Source organism: Pinus tabuliformis, chromosome J (genome assembly GCF_031772625.1).
Source record: "Pinus tabuliformis cultivar Carrire ecotype Pingquan chromosome J, CPIR1, whole genome shotgun sequence".
In the NCBI taxonomy this organism is placed as follows: domain Eukaryota; kingdom Viridiplantae; phylum Streptophyta; class Pinopsida; order Pinales; family Pinaceae; genus Pinus; species Pinus tabuliformis.
Genome location: NC_142295.1, coordinates 152,385,133 through 152,404,117, shown reverse-complemented (window position 1 = coordinate 152,404,117; position 18,985 = coordinate 152,385,133).

Here is an 18,985-nt window from a genome sequence, read left to right as displayed (position 1 = left end):
TCATGAGGCTTGTCAAAGACCGTCCGATGTTTATTTAAAATCTGTTGCATCTCAGGATGAATTGGCAGAGACATGGTGTCTACTACCTGGATGGCATTAAATTGAGCTACCACTCCATGATGGCCCTTTTTTAACAATTTTTCCATCCTATGCGAGCTGATGATAGAGGGGGCTCCCGCCTGTAGTCCACGGAGGGTATGTGTGGAGTTGTTCTGCTTAAAACTCATATATAACTCCTGTAAATCCATTGTGATTGGCCCAAGAGTGTGGAGCCATTCTGCGCCTAGGACAATGTCGCAACCCCCCATGTGTATTGCAAACATGTGGGTTTTCAATTGATAATCCCCCATTTGAATTTTGACATTTTCACAGCGACCTTCACATTTCATTGTGCCCCCATCTGAAATCTGGACTTGGAAGTTAGAAACTGCCCGGACGAAACAATGTGCTGCTTCAGTGATCTTTTGATGGATGAAATTATGGGTACTTCCACTATCAATCAAGACTACTACTGGGCGATGTTTAAGAAAACCCCTTATTTTGAGAGTTTGAGGGGAAGAAATTCCTGCGAATGCATTTAGCGAAATAATTGGTTCATTAGATACAATCTCCTTTTGGTTATCTTCTTCGATCGCCTCCGGTTCCTCAAGTGGTGGATCTTCCTCGGTGGAGCTGTAGTCAGTGGCATCTATTTGAAAAAACTTGTGCTCTTTGCATTTATGACCCGGGGAATATTTTTCATCACAGTAGTAACATAGTCCTTGCTTCCTTCTTTCGGCCATTTCCGCAGGTGACACCTTTTGAATCTTAAGTGTCTGAGTCGTATTGGGAGCCTGTGAGGGACGACCTTTAGCGAGGAAGTTGGGGCGGCTGGATTGGGCTGTTAATGCACTTTCCACCTTACGGGCTACCTGGCAAGCCTCTGTCCATGTGGGAGGGTGGTGGAGTAGAACCTGAGCTTTGATGGCTTCTTTAAGACCGCTGATAAAGCATTCCATGTAGAACTCATCTGTGAGACCCCTAGTGCGGAAGGCTAAGGCTTCAAAAGCAGTAATATATTCCTCCACTGTACCCGTCTGTCGGAGCTTAGTGAGACGCCCCAAAAAAGAGTCTTCCTGTTCAAAGTGACTGCGAAGAGTTTTGGCAAATTGGGCCCAATTCTGAAAATGTCCATTGCAATGCTGATGCCATTCCTTCCATTGCCATCGTTCATTGTCCAAGTACATGGTGCCCACCATAAGCTTAGTCCCCTCATCTATGATATGATTCAATTGGAAATACTGATCCATTTGTGCTAGCCATGCGGATGTGTGAGAACCGTCAAATTTATGCATATCCAACTTGGGAGGTCGTTGACTGGGTGGTGGATGGGTGTGCCAGACGTGATGAGAGTGGCTAGACTCACCCTCATGGTATTCATGGCCATTATACGCCTCCTCGTGGGCTGGCTCCTTGCCCTTTGGGAGTGCATCATGTATCTGGTGACTTATTCCTTTAAGCTCAAGTTCGATATTCTTCACCGCAGTTTGGAGGGAGTTCACATGGTCTTCAATTTTGTCGATCCTTTCATTGGCCATTGCTTGAGCGCGAGTTTCTACCATACACCAACCTGATGAAAAATTGGGACCGCCTAAAATTTTTTTACTAAGAAATTGAATGGTACCACCTTGCTCAGCTCGTCGTCCTGATTCTGATGGGCTAGGTCACCAATAAGCGCCCGGAAGATCTCAGTACTGCAGTCGCCAAATCCTCAGAATGTCAATGCCGCCAAAAGTCCTGCGAAAATTATATCCAGGGACAGGAACCCTTCACAACTACTCCGATCTGGTGGATCTGAGAGATCTAAATGGTGGAACAACTGCTGTTGCTGATCTGATGGAGCTGCGGGACTGATGTCGGCTGCTGCTGCACTTGCTGATCTAGAATAGGTGATGTGTGATCCCCCGATAGAAAGGGAACTATGGTCTTGAGGAGTGTCAGGTGTTACAGATCGCAATATACATAAGGGTCTAACAGTAGTACTCGGCCCAATGTTTCAGGGCTCTAACTAAGGAGGATCGACCGTACCTTTAGCCGTACAACCCGACTACCCTATCGTACGGGTGAGTAATCTCTTCGAGTGCTGTTCTCGGTGTACTGTAGCCACAAGACGGCCGAAGGTTTATCTATGGCGAGGTTTCAAGGGAGCTAGGGGGCTTCCTATATACCCAGAGGGTACATGGAAGATAGTCCGTGCGCGGTTCTGTCTAATGCACTACTACTTGAAGGGGTACCCATAGGGGTTACAAGGGAGTCCAACAGACGTGACCACCTCTTGTATTTCCTGCGTGCATGCCTCCCCAAATCCGCAGGTTTATGCTCTTAAGGACAGATCCCGTGGTTTAAAGACGCCGGAACACGTCTCTAGCCAAAAAAAAAAAATTGCTAAAATTTGGAGATCCCACCAAGCCCTGGAAAGTGCTCTGATACCACTTGTTATGCTCTTAACCTGCAAAGTAATACCCAAACATAGAATTTGCGAAGAAAAGCTACCGAGAACACAGAATATGCGAAGAAAATATACCCAGAGCACAGAATAGCAATGATTTTATTATTCAGAGAGAAATGTTCACATGCCTCTTCGAGGGGGCAACCTCCAATAGAGCAGAGCTCGATTACAAAACAAGACACGATACTCCTCGCAGGGAGTCTCTATCCTTTATATATGACTCATACATGCAATACCACGGGCCAATACCGTGGGTTTTATTAATACCATCTATCTAATACTACCGCCCATTTACCATCTATCTAATACTACCGCCCATTTGCAACTAACTGTGGTCCCATCATTAATTGCGGGTTAACCACTTACAAATATTAATATGGGCTTTATTGAATCTTGACTATGACGTGATCCCATGACATAAATAAGGGGGTTAGGGTGGGACCCTAACAGGCTCTATCGAACTGAGAACGTGTACGTCGCTGATCTGTAGGATCACCGGCAATATCACCTGTTGCATCCCGAGTAGCACGGACCCATTTTGGAAGTTGAGGAGCTGAAGGAGGATTTTGAGAAGGTGGGGGAGGATTTTCATCCTCGCTTTCATCATCTGAAGAAGAAATATTTTCAAAAGTAGAAGAGATATGGAGAGGTGGCAGATCCGCCGAACTAGGCTCGTAGGCCGATATATTTTCAGCAAACTTTACATCTCTTGTAATGATAACATTTTTGGAATTAAGTGGAATAAGTCTATATCCTTTGACATCTTCAGAATATCCAACAAAAATACATTTTTCACTCTTAGGTTTTAAAGCTTTATGTTTCTCATCTGGAATATTGGCCCATGCTTCACTTCCAAAAACACGAAAGTGACTTACATCTGGTTTAATTGAGCTCCATGCTTCTTCTGGAGTGATATTATTTAAAACCTTAGTAGGAGTACGATTTATTATGTAATTTGCAGAGTTAATTGCTTCTGCCCAAAAATTAAGACCGAGTCCTTTAGATTGAAGCATACAATTAGCCATTTCCTTTAAGGTACGATTCTTCCTTTCAGCTACACCATTTTGTTGAGTATATGGAACAGTATGTTGCATATGAATTCCATTCTCAGTGCAAAAGTTGATGAACTTTTTGTTAACATATTCTCTACCATTATTAGATCTTAGCTTAAGAATTTGATGTCCAGATTGTTTTTCAGCAAAGGCCTTAAAGGCCAAGAACATGTTAAATACTTCACTCTTGAGTTTTAAGAAGTATACCCAAGTGCGTTTGGAGAAATCATCAATGAAAGATAATAAATACTTGTAGCCAGATAATGAAACAACTGGAAGTGGACCACATAAATCACTATGCACGAGCTCTAAAGGGGCTGAGGCGTGCCAAGAGGCACGTTTTTCAAAACTATCCCGATGATGTTTTCCGAGTACACATCCGGAACAAACACCATCTCTGCAAGATACCATTGGAAGACCTGTCACCATATTTTCTTTACATAGATTCTGAAGGGAGCGATAGTTTAAGTGACTAGATCGCTCATGCCAAATTTTGCTCACTTCATCGTTATGAGCAACAAATACTAAAGGAAGATTTGATGACCCAAAGTTGTGAAACCTATACAACCTTGTAGAATCATCAGCAATGACAGTAGCTAAAATCTGTCTAGGATCTCTTAGGTCCTTAATTACAACATCGTGAGGTGAAAGTTCAACGATTTTACCTTCACCTGAATGAGTTATCTGATATACAGATAGAAGGTTGCAGGATAAGGTTGGAACACATAATACATCATTAAATTGACCATTGTCTATATGAACAGTTCCAGTCCCTACAACACTAAGAGATCTATCATCACCAACATATATATTTTTGGTGTTACAATCATTTAAAGAAGAAAACATGGCTTTGTTTTTGGCCATATGATAAGAAGCTCCAGAATCAATGAGCCACTCATGAGAATGAGGAGAAGATGATACATTTAGTACATAGCCAGACCGAGATGCTTGGCAACCACATGCAGAAAGTTCTATTCTTGAAGATGAAGTTGAAGTTGAAGAGTGCTCCAAATGGATGTTATGCTTCTTCATTGTTGCTTCCAAGGCTGGCCATCTCAATTACAAAAGTTGCAATGTCTATCAGTGTTATTCCCTTTGTTTTTATTTGTCTTATCATTTTGTTGAAATGATTTTTCATTTTGAGGATGAAATTGCGTAGGACCCTTGTTTGGTTTAGGACCATTCCTTTTAGGATACAACTTCTTAGGATTCTTTGAATTTGGTTGCTGCTGGGCGGCTAACGCTTTCTTAGAAGAGTTTCCAAGATTAAGAAGACCAAGGTGTAAGAGTTTTTCTTGTTCTCTTATTAAAGAATCACAAAAGGAATCAAAGGAAGGGGACTTGTAGGCTTGTCTTTGAGAAATGAAGGCTTCTCTTGTAGGATGGAAGGTGGAAACAAACACAGAGTAGGCTGGTCCCAACTTAGTAAGAATGGAATAGATAAGGTTATTGTCTTCTTTCTTAACCTTAACACCTTCCAAGAGAAGTCTAAGGGTCTTGAACTTGGAAAAAAAATCTTCAATGGAAGAAAAATTATTGGGGTCCAACGTAAGCAACTCATTTTCGAGTTGATGGCCTTTAAGTTCATTTTTAATTACAAAAACTTTAGTAATCTGTTTCATTGCTTCATCAGGAGTATCGAGTTCTACAATATGGAATCTAAGATCTCGGGAAATAGACATTCCTATCAACCCTCCTGCTTGATCTTGCCTATTTTCCAATTTAGCTGCCTTATCTTCATCTTTCGGTTTGGTTTCTTGGCTTGAGGCTATTCTGTAGAGACCTTTACTTCTAAGTAAATCCACAATGTAGGACCACCATTGGAAGTAGTTGGTGCTGTCAAGAATAACTTGGCATGGACTTTCCATTTTAATAGAAAATGAAGCTATAGATGCTGAAAATAAGTGTTCCAATGGAAAGATCTCGAAAAATTAGGCTGGTTAAAAAAAACGGCTCTGAAAACGGCTTCCGGATGAAGAAGTTATGGCTTTTTGAAGAAAATTTGATGAAGATGCCGACGAAGTGCGGGAATGTGTGGAAATGAATGATAATGTTATAAAAAAAATCAGCCCCCTTTCCAAACTTAATCTAATTAGCTCAACAAAAAGAAGACTTGAACTCAAGACCTCTACTCTCATGAAGTAGCTTTGGACCATGTGCGCTAAACTAAAAGTTTAGTAATTTTTGGAAAAGAGGAAGGGTTTTTTTTTTTTTTTAGTCGCTGAAGCTTTGGGCTGCGTGCTTACTTTGAGAAGGCTCTTTTTCCCTACAAAACAAAAAAACACAAAACCCAACATGGACATTCAAAAAAAAAAATGAACCTTATGGCTCGAAGTTAGCTTTAACCGGAAACTAAATATTTTCCTCAATGTTTCTGATTTTCCGAGATCACACTAAGGCACGGTGGAAAAGAGCATACGCATGAGAAAAATCCTTCCTTTCCGTTTCTGATTTGCCCAGATCGCACAGACTCGCAGGGCAAAGATCATACGCAGAAATGAAAGGTATAGATCCGGTAATAAAAAAAAAGCTAAATAAACCGAAACCAAAATAAACAGAGAGAAAATAACTGTAAACTACAAATAAACACTGTATACCTCCAGATCTTAAAAATGACGTAGCTAGGGCTACCGTAAACCTTTTTGCGTGAAACGAAAGGGGTTCCTCACTGGAACATATACTCCTAACACAATAGAGCAGTCCTCTCGGCCTGAAAGTAGTCAAAAATAGTAGATCTAGGAAACGACAGTCGGATGCAGTTCTACTGGCTTCAGATTTGGATCACCAACGGACGCAGCCCTCAAATAGCTCTGATACCATGTATGAATTTCTAGGGTAAGTTCCTCAGACAGAACACCAAAGGACACCGCTCACAAACAGATCACAGATCAATACACCAATATTTTTGACGTGGTTAAAACCCTCAAAGAGGGAAACAGTCCACGGCCTGAGCCAACGCAGCCACTTTAGGCAATTTATTAAGAAAAGAATGAAAATTTACATAAGCTTCTCTCATGGATGGTTACCCTACAAATGACCCTCCATGCTCTTTAAATAGAGATCATGTACCAATCGGGTGTTAAGCCACGGATCAAGTGTCGGTAATACCGAGGAGAGAATGAACCGTCGGATCACTACATATCGTGACCGTCGAATTGTAAGTTACAAAATGTACATAGTAAATAAACACACTTTACCTAACTCTATACTAGACCAAGTTATACTTAACTATTTCCTATGTGTCGGAATATCCTAACATCATTGCCCCTAACATATATGACCTATGCATGAGGCTATTGGTACCAACAATATAACACATACGCAACAATCTAAAGTTCATTAATGATTATAGATATCTATGGATAAATTCTATAGCTTGTAGGAGAAGTTGGTTATTTCCTAGAGATGTTTGGGAAGGCCGTAAGAGAATGAAGCTAGGACTAGACAATGGTCCAAAATTGGACCTGCTAATTTATTTATTTTTCTTTATAAGTAGCCATGATGAATGTTCTTAACCCTTATTTTTGTTATGTAACAAGGTGTGAATTTGGATTAGTAATTCTCCTTAGTGGGGATACTTGTGATATTTTCCAACATTCAACGCATTCCCTCTATTCATTATATTTCCATTTTTCTTATTTTATTCCATTGTGTATGCTCCCATCCACAACTATAATACATAACTAAAAGATTTCCATGAATTCATTTTCCTGTAAATTCATATTTTGTAGGCCTGAGGTGATTAATATGATATTGTTTGCAAGAAATATGAACTGTATATTGCAGTAAACAAGCACAAATGTGGTCATAATCTAGCAATCCAACCAAAATAGGAAATAATAAAAATGCAAACATGGTTGAGAGAGACGGAGATGAGTATATTAAGAATTGATATTTATTTGTATCATAATTCAAATCACCTTTCATAGATCTATCTTAACCCTAGATCTGTCAAGTACCAAGGCAGACAAAATCCTTTGAAGTGTGAACCTTTCCTTAAGTATTTTCACTCTAAAAAATGTTTGCACCTTGAATCTCAATACATAATAGATACACAGTGAATACGAATCTACATTGCTTTATATTTTATTGATAATACATCGGCTTTATGTATTTATGGTTTTTAGCATACTAGAGATGTAGATTATAGAATGCACCTCTCGATGCAATGCCAAAACTACACAGAGGGGATATTATCTAAGGGTTTCATTACAAGGATAATATCATAGAAACTGAAGAAATAAAGAGTAGAAAAGAAACTAAAGACATACAAATCAATTAAGAAAGTTTGTATTAGGAAAAATTATTGATATCTTAAGCCATGTTTGCTCTTGCCCAACCATAAGACAAAAAAGTGACTCAAAGTGATCTTAGAGACAATAGTCCTAAAATAGTTTAGGAAAGATTCAAGAAAACTAAAGGTAAGCAAGAAAAAGAGTTGAATCTATGTCAAAACACAACATAAAGAATATAAAGTGGCTTTAATTAGCCAATCTCACGTGCATCTCCTATTTTTCATAGTCTATAACCAATGTAATATCCCATCCATGAAAAATAGTCATGCAATTGAGTAGGCACCTTCACACCTTTGGTATACAATGTCTTGCCTACCACTACATGTACCAAATTTCTCTGATAGCATCATTCGTAAACAATCAAACTTGGAAATGAAGTATTAGTTCATTATTCAGGTCAACATGCAGTTAATTTGTCTACCGAGATTCCATTTTTAATGTGCTTTTCCCCACCCAAACAATACAAATTTGAAAGGGCTGGCACTGGGTAAAAGTCCTAGTTGCAAGCTCTTGAAGGAATTAGCTGAAATAACTTCTCATGGTTCCCACATCAATCCAGTAAAATTTAGTTTATTTTTGTAAAATAGTACATCACTAGCAACAAAATTCAGTCCTAGGGGTATTTTTCCATGTTGATTAGTGGTAGACAGTATTGTTTTGTCTCCAAGTAAAAAATGCAATAACCAGTTACAACACCTAAATATCATAATTCAAATGTGACATATCTCCTACCATATACAAACTTTTACATGAAATAGGGCACTCACCTATTTGATTGTAGACAACGAATATGCCCCTAGCACTGTAGCATTTGATGAGTGTACTTGTAGGGATATACACCATGAGATGTTCAAAACCACCACATCCAATTATATTATCCCAATGTATACCCTCTTAAATGATGTAGTGTTGTGTTTATTAATTTCTATTAATTGTATCAACATATCCATCATGACTGTCCAATGTTAATCACTATTATGTTAAGCTAAATATGAGAATGCAGCCTTCAATAATATGCACTTCAACAGAGGAGTTTACAATGTATCATCTAGTATACATTACAAGGAGATAGTTTCATTAATACATATCAAAATCCTTGTGGAAATATATGTCACTTAAATTTTTATTCCAAGTTAGCTTTCAATTAAAATGATATCACCAAGACAATAGGGAAACAAAAAACACAGAAGTGCCTCTAAGCAATGTTACTTCCTAAATGAGGGATAATATGTTACAATTATAGCAAAAATTAAATGCTCTACCTTAAGCTAATGAAAAGACCAAGGCATATCTCTCATGTAGTTTATTGTAGCGGAAGATATGTCATGAAGGCCCTCCTATGCTAAATACTATTGTGCTATGCTAAATATCAAGCCACCATCTTCACTAATGTGGATTTTTAACAGAGAATTTGCAATGTATCATTCAATATGCATTATAAGGAGATAGTGGCACTCTTGCTAAACAAAATTTTCAAAAAGGGATATGCCATATTAATTTTAATTTAAAAAACTTCTTGTGAAGAAGACATCACAAAGTCAACAAAAGCCTCAAAATGGAATATACCACTTTACTTTTAGTTAATTTTTTTACAAACATCATATATACAAGAAGGAACCACAAAGTGGACAAGCACCCCTGAGCAAATTTTAGTTCCTAAACAAAGAAATATACATTGCAATTTGAGTAGAAAAGATTAAAATACATACTTGACAAACCTAATGTGAGCACCAAGACTACGATGAGATGCAAAACAATCCGGGAAAATGAAAAGCCCATAAGTGACTAATAAAATAGCCGATCAAACGAAAAAATGACCTAGTACTCGTTTTTTTGAGGTAGAAAAAAATCACTCGATTTTGAAAAGTGGTGATTCAGAATAAACAAATTTTTTTGGAGCATATTTTTGGCACTTTATTTTCTTATGTATCAAGTATGAACATTTTTTTTTAAATGTCACTGATTTTCATGCTGATTTTGAAAAGCGTTGATGTAGCATCAACACAAATTTTTTTAGAGGGCTTATTTTTGACACTTTAAATTTTTTTATGTATCTAGTATGAACATTTTTTTTTGTTAGTGATTTTCATGTTAATTTTCAAAAATGTTGATGTGGCATCAACAAAAAATTTTTTAGAGGGCTTATTTTTGACACTTTAAATTTTTTATTGTATCGAGTATGATTTTTTTTTTTTTGTTAGTGATTTACATCTTGATTTTGAAAAGTGCTAATGCAATATCAACCCTTTTTGTTTAGAGGGCTTATTTTTTACACTTCAAATTTTCTAAAGTGTTAAGTGTAGATTTTTTATTTATTTTTTAGTGTTGGTGATTTTCATGTTGATAATAAAACATAAAAATAAAAATAAAAAAACGTGACAAAAAAAAATCAAAAAAAAAAAAAAAAGTAACAAAAAAAACAAAATGAACTTATTTAAATATTCAAAAAAAATAAAAATAATAAAAAAAACCACAAAAAATAATACAAAAGAAAACAATTTTTCAAATATTGAAAAAAATTAAAACTAATAAAAATTAAAAACACAAAATTTAAAAAAAGATAATAACAAGTAATAAAACATAAAATAAAAATGAAAAAAGCTGAATTAAGAAGGAAGACGGAGAAGCGAAGCGCGGGCGACTAGGGTTGCAGTTTTCTGAAGGGGATTTTCTCCATGGACGGATGCAGAGGAGGGAGCTCCACTCCCTCCTACAAGGAGGCAGTGGCCAACAAGGGAAAGAAACCTCCAGAAACAGGCAGAAGTAACACTAAGGAAGGAAGAAGAAACAGGGAAGAGGAAACAGAAAGTACCAAATCGAAGGAGAATGATGGCACAAAAGACAAGGAGGAAAATGACAAAAAACAGGGAACAAAAGACAAGAATCAAAAGGGACCGTGCAAACCCAAAGCTGAAATCACTCCCAGAGTAGTTTTAAATGATCCAGCGCTGCAGGCGCACAGGGATCACATGCAGACTTATGCAATCATATGCAAATTCATGAGGCTATGGCCCACTGAAAAGGCTTTACAAACATGGATCAGATACCACTGGAAGCCTAAAGGGAGCATTGATCTTCATATAGGATCCAAGGGATTCTTCATTGTAGTTTTCGCTAACATTGAAGATAAAGACAAAGTGTTTGAAGGCGGACCCTACTTCTATGCAACACTAAGGCTCTATATGTGGCTGTGGATGATGAACTTAGTACTGGAGCGGGAAATTTTTACTTCAGTCCTGGTTTGGGTAAGACTCTATTCTCTACCTCTTGATTATTGGCAAATAGAATCACTAGCTACCATAGGCAATAAATTAGGAAGGTTTGTCAAAACTTCTGAAGCCACAAGGAGGGGAAAATATACCTCCTTTTCTAGGATCTGTGTAGAGATGGATCTATCCGGAGCTCTTCTGAATGAGTCATCTTGGAGGTTTTTGATGAGGAATGGGTGCAAATAGTCGACTAAGAGCATATTCCATTTAGATGTCGTAAATGTCATGAACATGGGCACCTTCTAAGAGACTGCCCTCTCAGTAAAGCAGAGAACAAAAGCAAATCTAACACAATGAAAGACACAGACAGCTTTCACAAAGTAGTTCATAAAGGAAAAAGTGGCAAAAAAGGGCCAAAGCAACACCAAAGTGAAGGACAAAAGGTTAGGCTGAATCAGTTCCAAGTTCTTGAAGAGGAGGAAGAAATAGCAGTTGAAGATCAAGTAATGAATGATGGTTATGATAAGAAGGAGAAGGAAGAAGAATGTGATCAGGAATAGGTAAACGAAAAACAAAAAGGGATCATGATGAGTGAATCAGAGACGGAAATGGATTAGGAAATGACCTAGAGTGAGATGGAAATGGACGAAAATGAGCTACAGGAGATTCTTGACAGAGAAAACCTGGATCTAGAAGGGTTCTTGAGTAAGGGAACAATTAGCGGGGTAGAATCTCTACCACAAGAAGAGCGTAATCGAATAAAGCAGTTATTCTTAGGGAAAACTCAGGCAAAGGGTTTGGAGGAAGTAAACAACATTGAAATACAAGGTAATGAAGGAGTGAAAGCAGTAAAAACGACTCCAGGGTTAGCGCCAAGAAATCCAGGAAAAAAAGAGGCAGGAAAAAGCAGAACGAGCTACTGATGGAATGTGGTAAGCTCATGGTAGACTCAGGTAAGATGAAAGATCTAACCAGTTACTCCTTTACCAATCTGTAATTATGAAGTTCACAACTTGGAATATAAGAGGTCTAGGTAGCAAGAGAAAACAGAGAATGCTGAATAACAGAATGAAACAGGCAGCTCCGGATATAATTTTTGTCCAAGAAACGAAATGCTTCGTTCAAAAGTTAAGGCAAATCCATAGTAAATGGCTTAGTAGATTTGAGTTTCTAGAAGTTAAAGCAGAAAATACAGCAGGGGGTATCCTCACCCTTTGGAATCCCCAAAAAATAGGAATAGTTGATGTAGAGGCATCAAGGAATTATTTATCAGTGGTTATACAACCTGTAGGAGACAGGGACACTTATCTAGTTACAAATGTTTATGGCCCTCAAAGGTTAGATGACAAAATCAGGTTTATTGATTCCTTGGTGGATCTCTGGACCAGACATGCAGGGTTACCTTGGGTTATAGGAGGGGACTTCAATATGATTAGATCTCTCTCGGAGAAAAAAGGGGGTACAAGAGCACTAAATAAAGATTCCTCAGCCTTCCAAATCTTTTCAGAAAACATGAAGCTTGTTGATATTGAGACAAACAATGGCCTATGTACATGGAACAACAAAAGAGGAGGGGATTCCCAGGTAGCTTCCAAGCTAGATAGATTCATGATCTCTGAGGATCTCATGCTTCTAGACAAGGAAATAATAGCAGGAATTCTTCCTTTTGGAGGCTCAGATCACTGGCCGGTTCAAATGGAGATCAAGGGCATTGGCACCCCAAGAAACAGACCTTTCAGATTTGAAAATATTTGGCTTTCACACCCAGAATTCATCAGCAACATTGAAAAATGGTGGGTGGAGGACTTGCAGATTCAGGGATCAACTATGTTCCTGCTACACAAAAGATTAAAACACATCAAGCTGAAGCTAAAAGATTGGAACAAGAAGGAATTTGGCAATATTTTTGCAAGTAAGAAAATTGTGGAAAACAAAATTCTAGAGCTCAATCAAGCTTTGATCAAGGAAGGCTTTGATAAGGACAAAAATGATCAAGCAGAGAAACATCATCAAGAATGGGAAAAGTTGTGTAAACAAGAGGAAATTTTTTGGAAACAAAAATCTAGGGTTCAATGGCTAAAAGAAGGAGAACGTAACACTAAATTTTTCCATAGATCCACCATTGCAAATAGAACTCACAACAGAATCTCTTCGATCAAGGATGAGGATGGCCAGATTCATCAATCCCATGAGGAGATAGAAGCAGTGTTAGTAAAGCACTTTCATGATATTGCCAAGGAAAACTTTTTAGTAAGGGAACCTTTCATCAAGGACTTCACTAAACATATCCCTAAGTTGGTATCCAGAGAGGATAATTGTAATCTCAACAAACCTGTAACTGAGAAGGAGGTCAGTGAGGTCCTCAAGGAAATGAAAAATGGCAAGGCTCCGGGTCTGGATGGATTCAATGTACATTTCTTCAGAGCCTGTTGGAATATTGTCAAAAAGGATATTTTAGAGTTACTGGAAGATTCCAGGCTGAAAAAAAACCATTTTGAAAGCTCTCAATACCTCCTTCATCGCCCTTATTCCAAAACAGGATAATGCTCAATCGCCAGAAAGATATAGGCCCATTTCTTTATGCAATGTAGTTTACAAGATAATTTCCAAGGTCGTGGCTAACAGACTCAAACCCTTGCTGCCTTCGCTTGTCTAGAGGGAACAAACTGGTTATGTGGAAGGCAGACAAATTCTGGATAACATAATTCAAGCTCATGAGGCGGTTCACTCGTTAAAAAGTAATAAGAAAGCGGGTATGATCATGCAATTGGACATAACCAAAGCATATGACAAAGTGAACTCAATATATATCAAGAAAGTGATTACGACATTTGGTTTGCATCATAATTGGGTCAGATGGGTCATTGCCCTGGTGACTTCATCCAGCTTTTCAATTTTAGTTAATGGCTCTCCCTCTGAACTTTTTCTTCCTTCTAAGGGACTCAGATAGGGAGATCCGCTCTCTCCTTTTCTCTTCATCCTCATGATGGAAGGGTTGGGGTGGTCCATTAAGCATGCTAGAGTAATGGGAAAAATTCAAGGACTCCAACTTTCGGAGAATGGTCAAGTTCTGACTCATCAACAATTTGTAGATGATACCATGTTACAAGGAATTCCCACAGTCAAGGAAGCGCTTGCATACAAACAAATTTTGAATGACTTTGCTATGGCAACAGGTATGGAAGTCAATCTTTCCAAATCAAAAATCTTTTTCTTTAATACCCATATTGCCATTCAGAGAAATGTCTCCAGAATTCTAGGCTTTCAAAGAGAATCCCTCCCCTCTAAGTATTTGGGAGTACCTCTAATGGCTAAACCCCGGCACAAGAGCATATGGGATCCGTTAATAATTAAAATGCAAGACAAGGTCAGGAAATGGACAATCAGATCTTTAAATCTGGCTGGTAGACTGGTTCTTACAAAGGCAGTGCTCCAAGCTATCCCAATCTTTATGCTATCAGCCCTCCCAGCTCCAATAGGAGTCTTACAACAATTTAGAAATATTCAAAGAGATTTTCTTTGGGGAAAAGAGGAAACAAGGAAAAAATGGGCTTTAGTCTCATGGGATAAGATCTGTAAACCCAAGAACCAAGGAGGCCTAGGTTTGGATAATCTAGAGATTCTCAGTAAGGCTCTAGGGGCCAAACTTTGGTGGAGGTGGGTTAAGGATCCTAAGGCTCAATGGGCAAGCATCTGGAAGGAAAAATATGCCAGCGCTTGGCCTTCTTCTGATATCATAAGAATGTCTGGAATTATGAAGGGCTCTCCCATATGGAACAAGGCCTGGGAGAACAGAGGAGTGGTTCAGAAAAACAATTTCTGGGAAATCAGAGAGGGCAATCTGGCACTTTTGTTGGAGGACAAATGGCAACAAGAACCTACTCTACTGAAAGAGGAATTTTGGGCCCTCAAGCACTAGATAGACAACTAAGGATTAATAAAGGTAAAAGATTTTTGGAAGCACTCTCACAATGCAGGAAAATGGAGAACATGGAGAAAAATAAATGGTAGAGAGGATAGAACCCTCAACAGTAGAGCAGAGTCCCTTAAGAGGATGTTGGATCAGAGGATGATTTTAGTAACTGAAGGGTAGGATCAACTAAGATGGGGTAACAACAAAGAGGGCAACTTTAATATCAAGGAAGCAAAAGGTATTCTCCTTGATCTGGAATCCCAAGCTCCAAATAGAGCTTGGACGAAGCTATGGAGGCACACAAGGTGGATGAAAATCAAACTCTTTATGTGGCTAGTTCACCACAGGGAAATCTTAGCTTGGGACAACATTAGAAAAAGGGGTATGCTGGGACCCTCCAGATGCCAGCTCTGTGAAGCCCAAGAGGAGACTATGGAACATCTTCTCAACTGTTGCATTTTCACTGCCAGGTTATGGGATTTTTTTGCCAACATCTTCAATCAGTCTGATAGAGACAAAGAAAGTATCACTAACACTCTAAACAACTGGAGGAATAACTTTTCAGATTATGAAGTTCTCAACTCTGCCTGGGCTCTTTTGCCAAGTTTCATTATATGGAATGTGTGGAAAGAAAGAAACAAAAGAATCTTCAAAGAGGAAAAGAATTCCTCTCTTCGCCTAGTGGAGCTGATCTTAAAACAACTTAAGGAGACAATTAGTTCCACAGTAAGGGACCTCCCTAAAAATCCTCCCTCGAAAGCAAAGTTAAGCATTCTTAGGCAGTTAGGCATGTAGGGGCTCATTCCACAAGGCCTAGATAGGAAAATAATCATGAGAGAAATGGTTAAAGAATTCTGGAATCCTCCCCTGGAAGGTTTTTTAAAGTATAACATCGATGGAGCTTCTAAAGGAAACCTGGGAATGGCTGGCTTTGGGGGAGTTCTTAGGGATGATACTGGAAGCATAATCTCCCTCTTCCATGGACACTTAGGAAAAGCCACCAACAACATGGCAGAACTAATGGCTTTGGAGCAATGCTTAGAACTTCTGAAACAAGACAATTGCCAAAATGTCATAATAGAAGTTGATTCAGAGTTAGTCATCAACGCAGCCAAGAGAATCAGTCATGGAACAGGGCTGGAAAAGGTTACAAAACACTGGAGGTTAACTCAGGTTCTCCATAAAATTCAGGGACATCTTCAGGAACTACGCACACTTAGATTCATCCATGTGCGTAGAAAGGCCAACAAATTGGCGGACATTCTAGCCAACCAAGGTGTCAGCTGTAAGGACAGCACAATTTTGATGGAGTGGCACGCAATGTCACAGAGCAACCTGAGAAATCTTTGCCATAACCAGGTGGAAGAGGACAAAGAAGTGTATAAGAGCAAAACTAAAGAAGCCAATTCGTAATGAGCAGATTTCAGCAGGTATCACAATTTTGGTCAGAGAGGTCTACGATGGAAGGTTGGCCAGGGTCGGCCTCAGTAGCCATGGTTACCACTATCCGGAATATCCCCGACATAGGGCGAAAGGTTTTCTCAGTCCGGAGAGATGTTGAAGGTAATAAGCGAAGGCATCAGTTCAGGCAACAACATCACCCAATTTTCCAGTGGTAGGAGTTAAAACCGCTACCTGAGTGGTTTTGGCGCGATCGCACCGCTTTCATGCCAAAGGTGGTTTCGAAAAATTTGCAGCGATGCCATACAACTCATGACACGTGGATGAGGGCCGGGTCTAAAAACCACCCTCATCGCACACTAAAGTTCGATGGCTTCTGTCGTGCGATAATCAGCTCAGTTGTCCGATGGTGCAAGGCAGATCAATATTCTGGATCGAGCGAGCAGTTTGGTGGGGTCCGGGGGTTAACCTTCTTGCCTCTTCATGGAGTGATTTATACCTCCGCTGTCAAATTAAAAAGAAGAATGAATGGCAACGATTGAAAGGCAGGAATGGGTTTGTGAGTGCGGTTACATGTGGGGAGGGCTCATATGACCTGAGATTCCCGATGCTTTTTCGTGTTTGTATTCAAAAAGGGTTGGGCGGGTACTTTTTGGGAAACTGAGGGCTTGGCTTCAGAAGGGCATTTTCCTTTTTGCCTAAGACCACACAGTTTGATGGAAAAATGTATATATTGTAAATTTTGTTTGAATTAATGATAAGAAGGCACGACTCTTGCTTTAGCAAAAAATAAAGAAAAAAAACAAAAAAAAATCAAATATAAAAAATAAAAATAAAAACTATAAAATGTAAAAATAATCAAAATTTACTTGTAAATTTAAAAAAATAATGGAAAATATTTTAAAAATACAACACATTTAAGAAAAAAATTAACCAAAAAATAAAAAAAAACAAATATTTTCGAAATTAAAAAAACAAAATTAAATTAATAAAATAATTAAAAAAACATTTATATATATATATATATATATATATTAAAATAAATTAAACATTAAAATAAAAAAATATTTAAAAAACCAAAATTAAAAAAATTAAATATTAAAATGAAACATTATAATATGAATAATTTAAAAAATTTAAAATAACAATAATAATAATAATAATAATAATAAAAAAAAAAAAACCAAACACAAAAAGTCGATTCCCGAATTGGCCACTGCCACCCTGGGCCTGTTGGGCCGCGGGACGGGGAGGGAGCTCCCTGAGCTCTGTAGATTGAATTACAACGGCTGATTCTATGCAGTTCGGACATAGCCGAGTACCCTTAACGTGGGGTTTTGAATTAATTCGAGGAAAGAATGTTTTGCAAGGTTCATTCTTTACATGAGATTAAAATGCATGATATTCTTTCTTAAAATCCAGACCATATATTTCATCGATTTCATTCACGAAGCGCTTTGTTTTTTTATTAGTGATCTCTGGTTCGAAGTATTAAGAAGAATTTGCCAATCAATAATGAGATTTCAGATTACGTATGAATAAATTTGGAATATTCCTCAAAGAGCTTTGAATTTCTGGTAAATTGGTATCAATTACAGGTTAGAGATTGAGTTGGGTAAGTGCATAGATTTTTTTATTTTTTATTTTTAATACACTTGCAACTTGACAGCGTGTGTTGAGGATTTCTCATTTGGGTATTCAACGAAGACATATGCCCTCATCAAATTTCAATTGGTACATTTGAAATTTGATTTTTGAATTGCAGGACATTGGAACAGTTCCATTTTATTTATCTAAGAAAATATTGGTAAACTGGTCTTATTGACATATTTGAGTCAGGTTCGAGTTTAACATAAAATCTAACTAGAAAACAAGTAAAGGGCTTCTTTGAAACGGTTATCAAATTGGGTATAACATGAATCAAACAGTTTCGATTTGCTTGAAACCTGTTTTGTGACACAGCCTTTTTTATCAAACGTTATAAACTTATAATTCACTAAACAAATGTTTGTTGATTCGATGCATTTACTGATGGATGGATGCTCACATGATGATTGCTGAAATGATTTACATTTCTAAATGCCATGTGATTATCCCGTAATATTTGAAAGCATTGTTTAAGTTGAATACTCATTTGTTTTAACCTTGGGGTAATATTAACATAAAATTTAACAGTGCGCAACAACAATATTGTCTATTTGCATTAACAACTCTTCACGAAGAGTGATGATATTTAATTTTTTAAATATTAAAATGAAACATTATAATATAAATTATTTAATAATAATAATAATAATAAAAGAAAAAACAGAGAAAAAAGGTGCAGGGTGGCAGGGCCAATTCCCACCGATTCTGGAATCCGCCCCAATGGCCTCCATGTTTTTTTTGGTTTTTTATTTTTATTTTTACTTTTGAATTGTTTTAATATTTTATTTATTTATTTATATATATATATATATATATATATATATATATATATACATCTTTTTTTTTATATTTTAATTTTGTTATTATTTTTATTTTCCAAATTTTTTCTTTTTGTTTAACTATTTAAATTCTATCAGTAAATTTTGATTTTTTTTTTACATTTTATAGTTTTATTTTTTTTTATTTTTACTATTATTTTT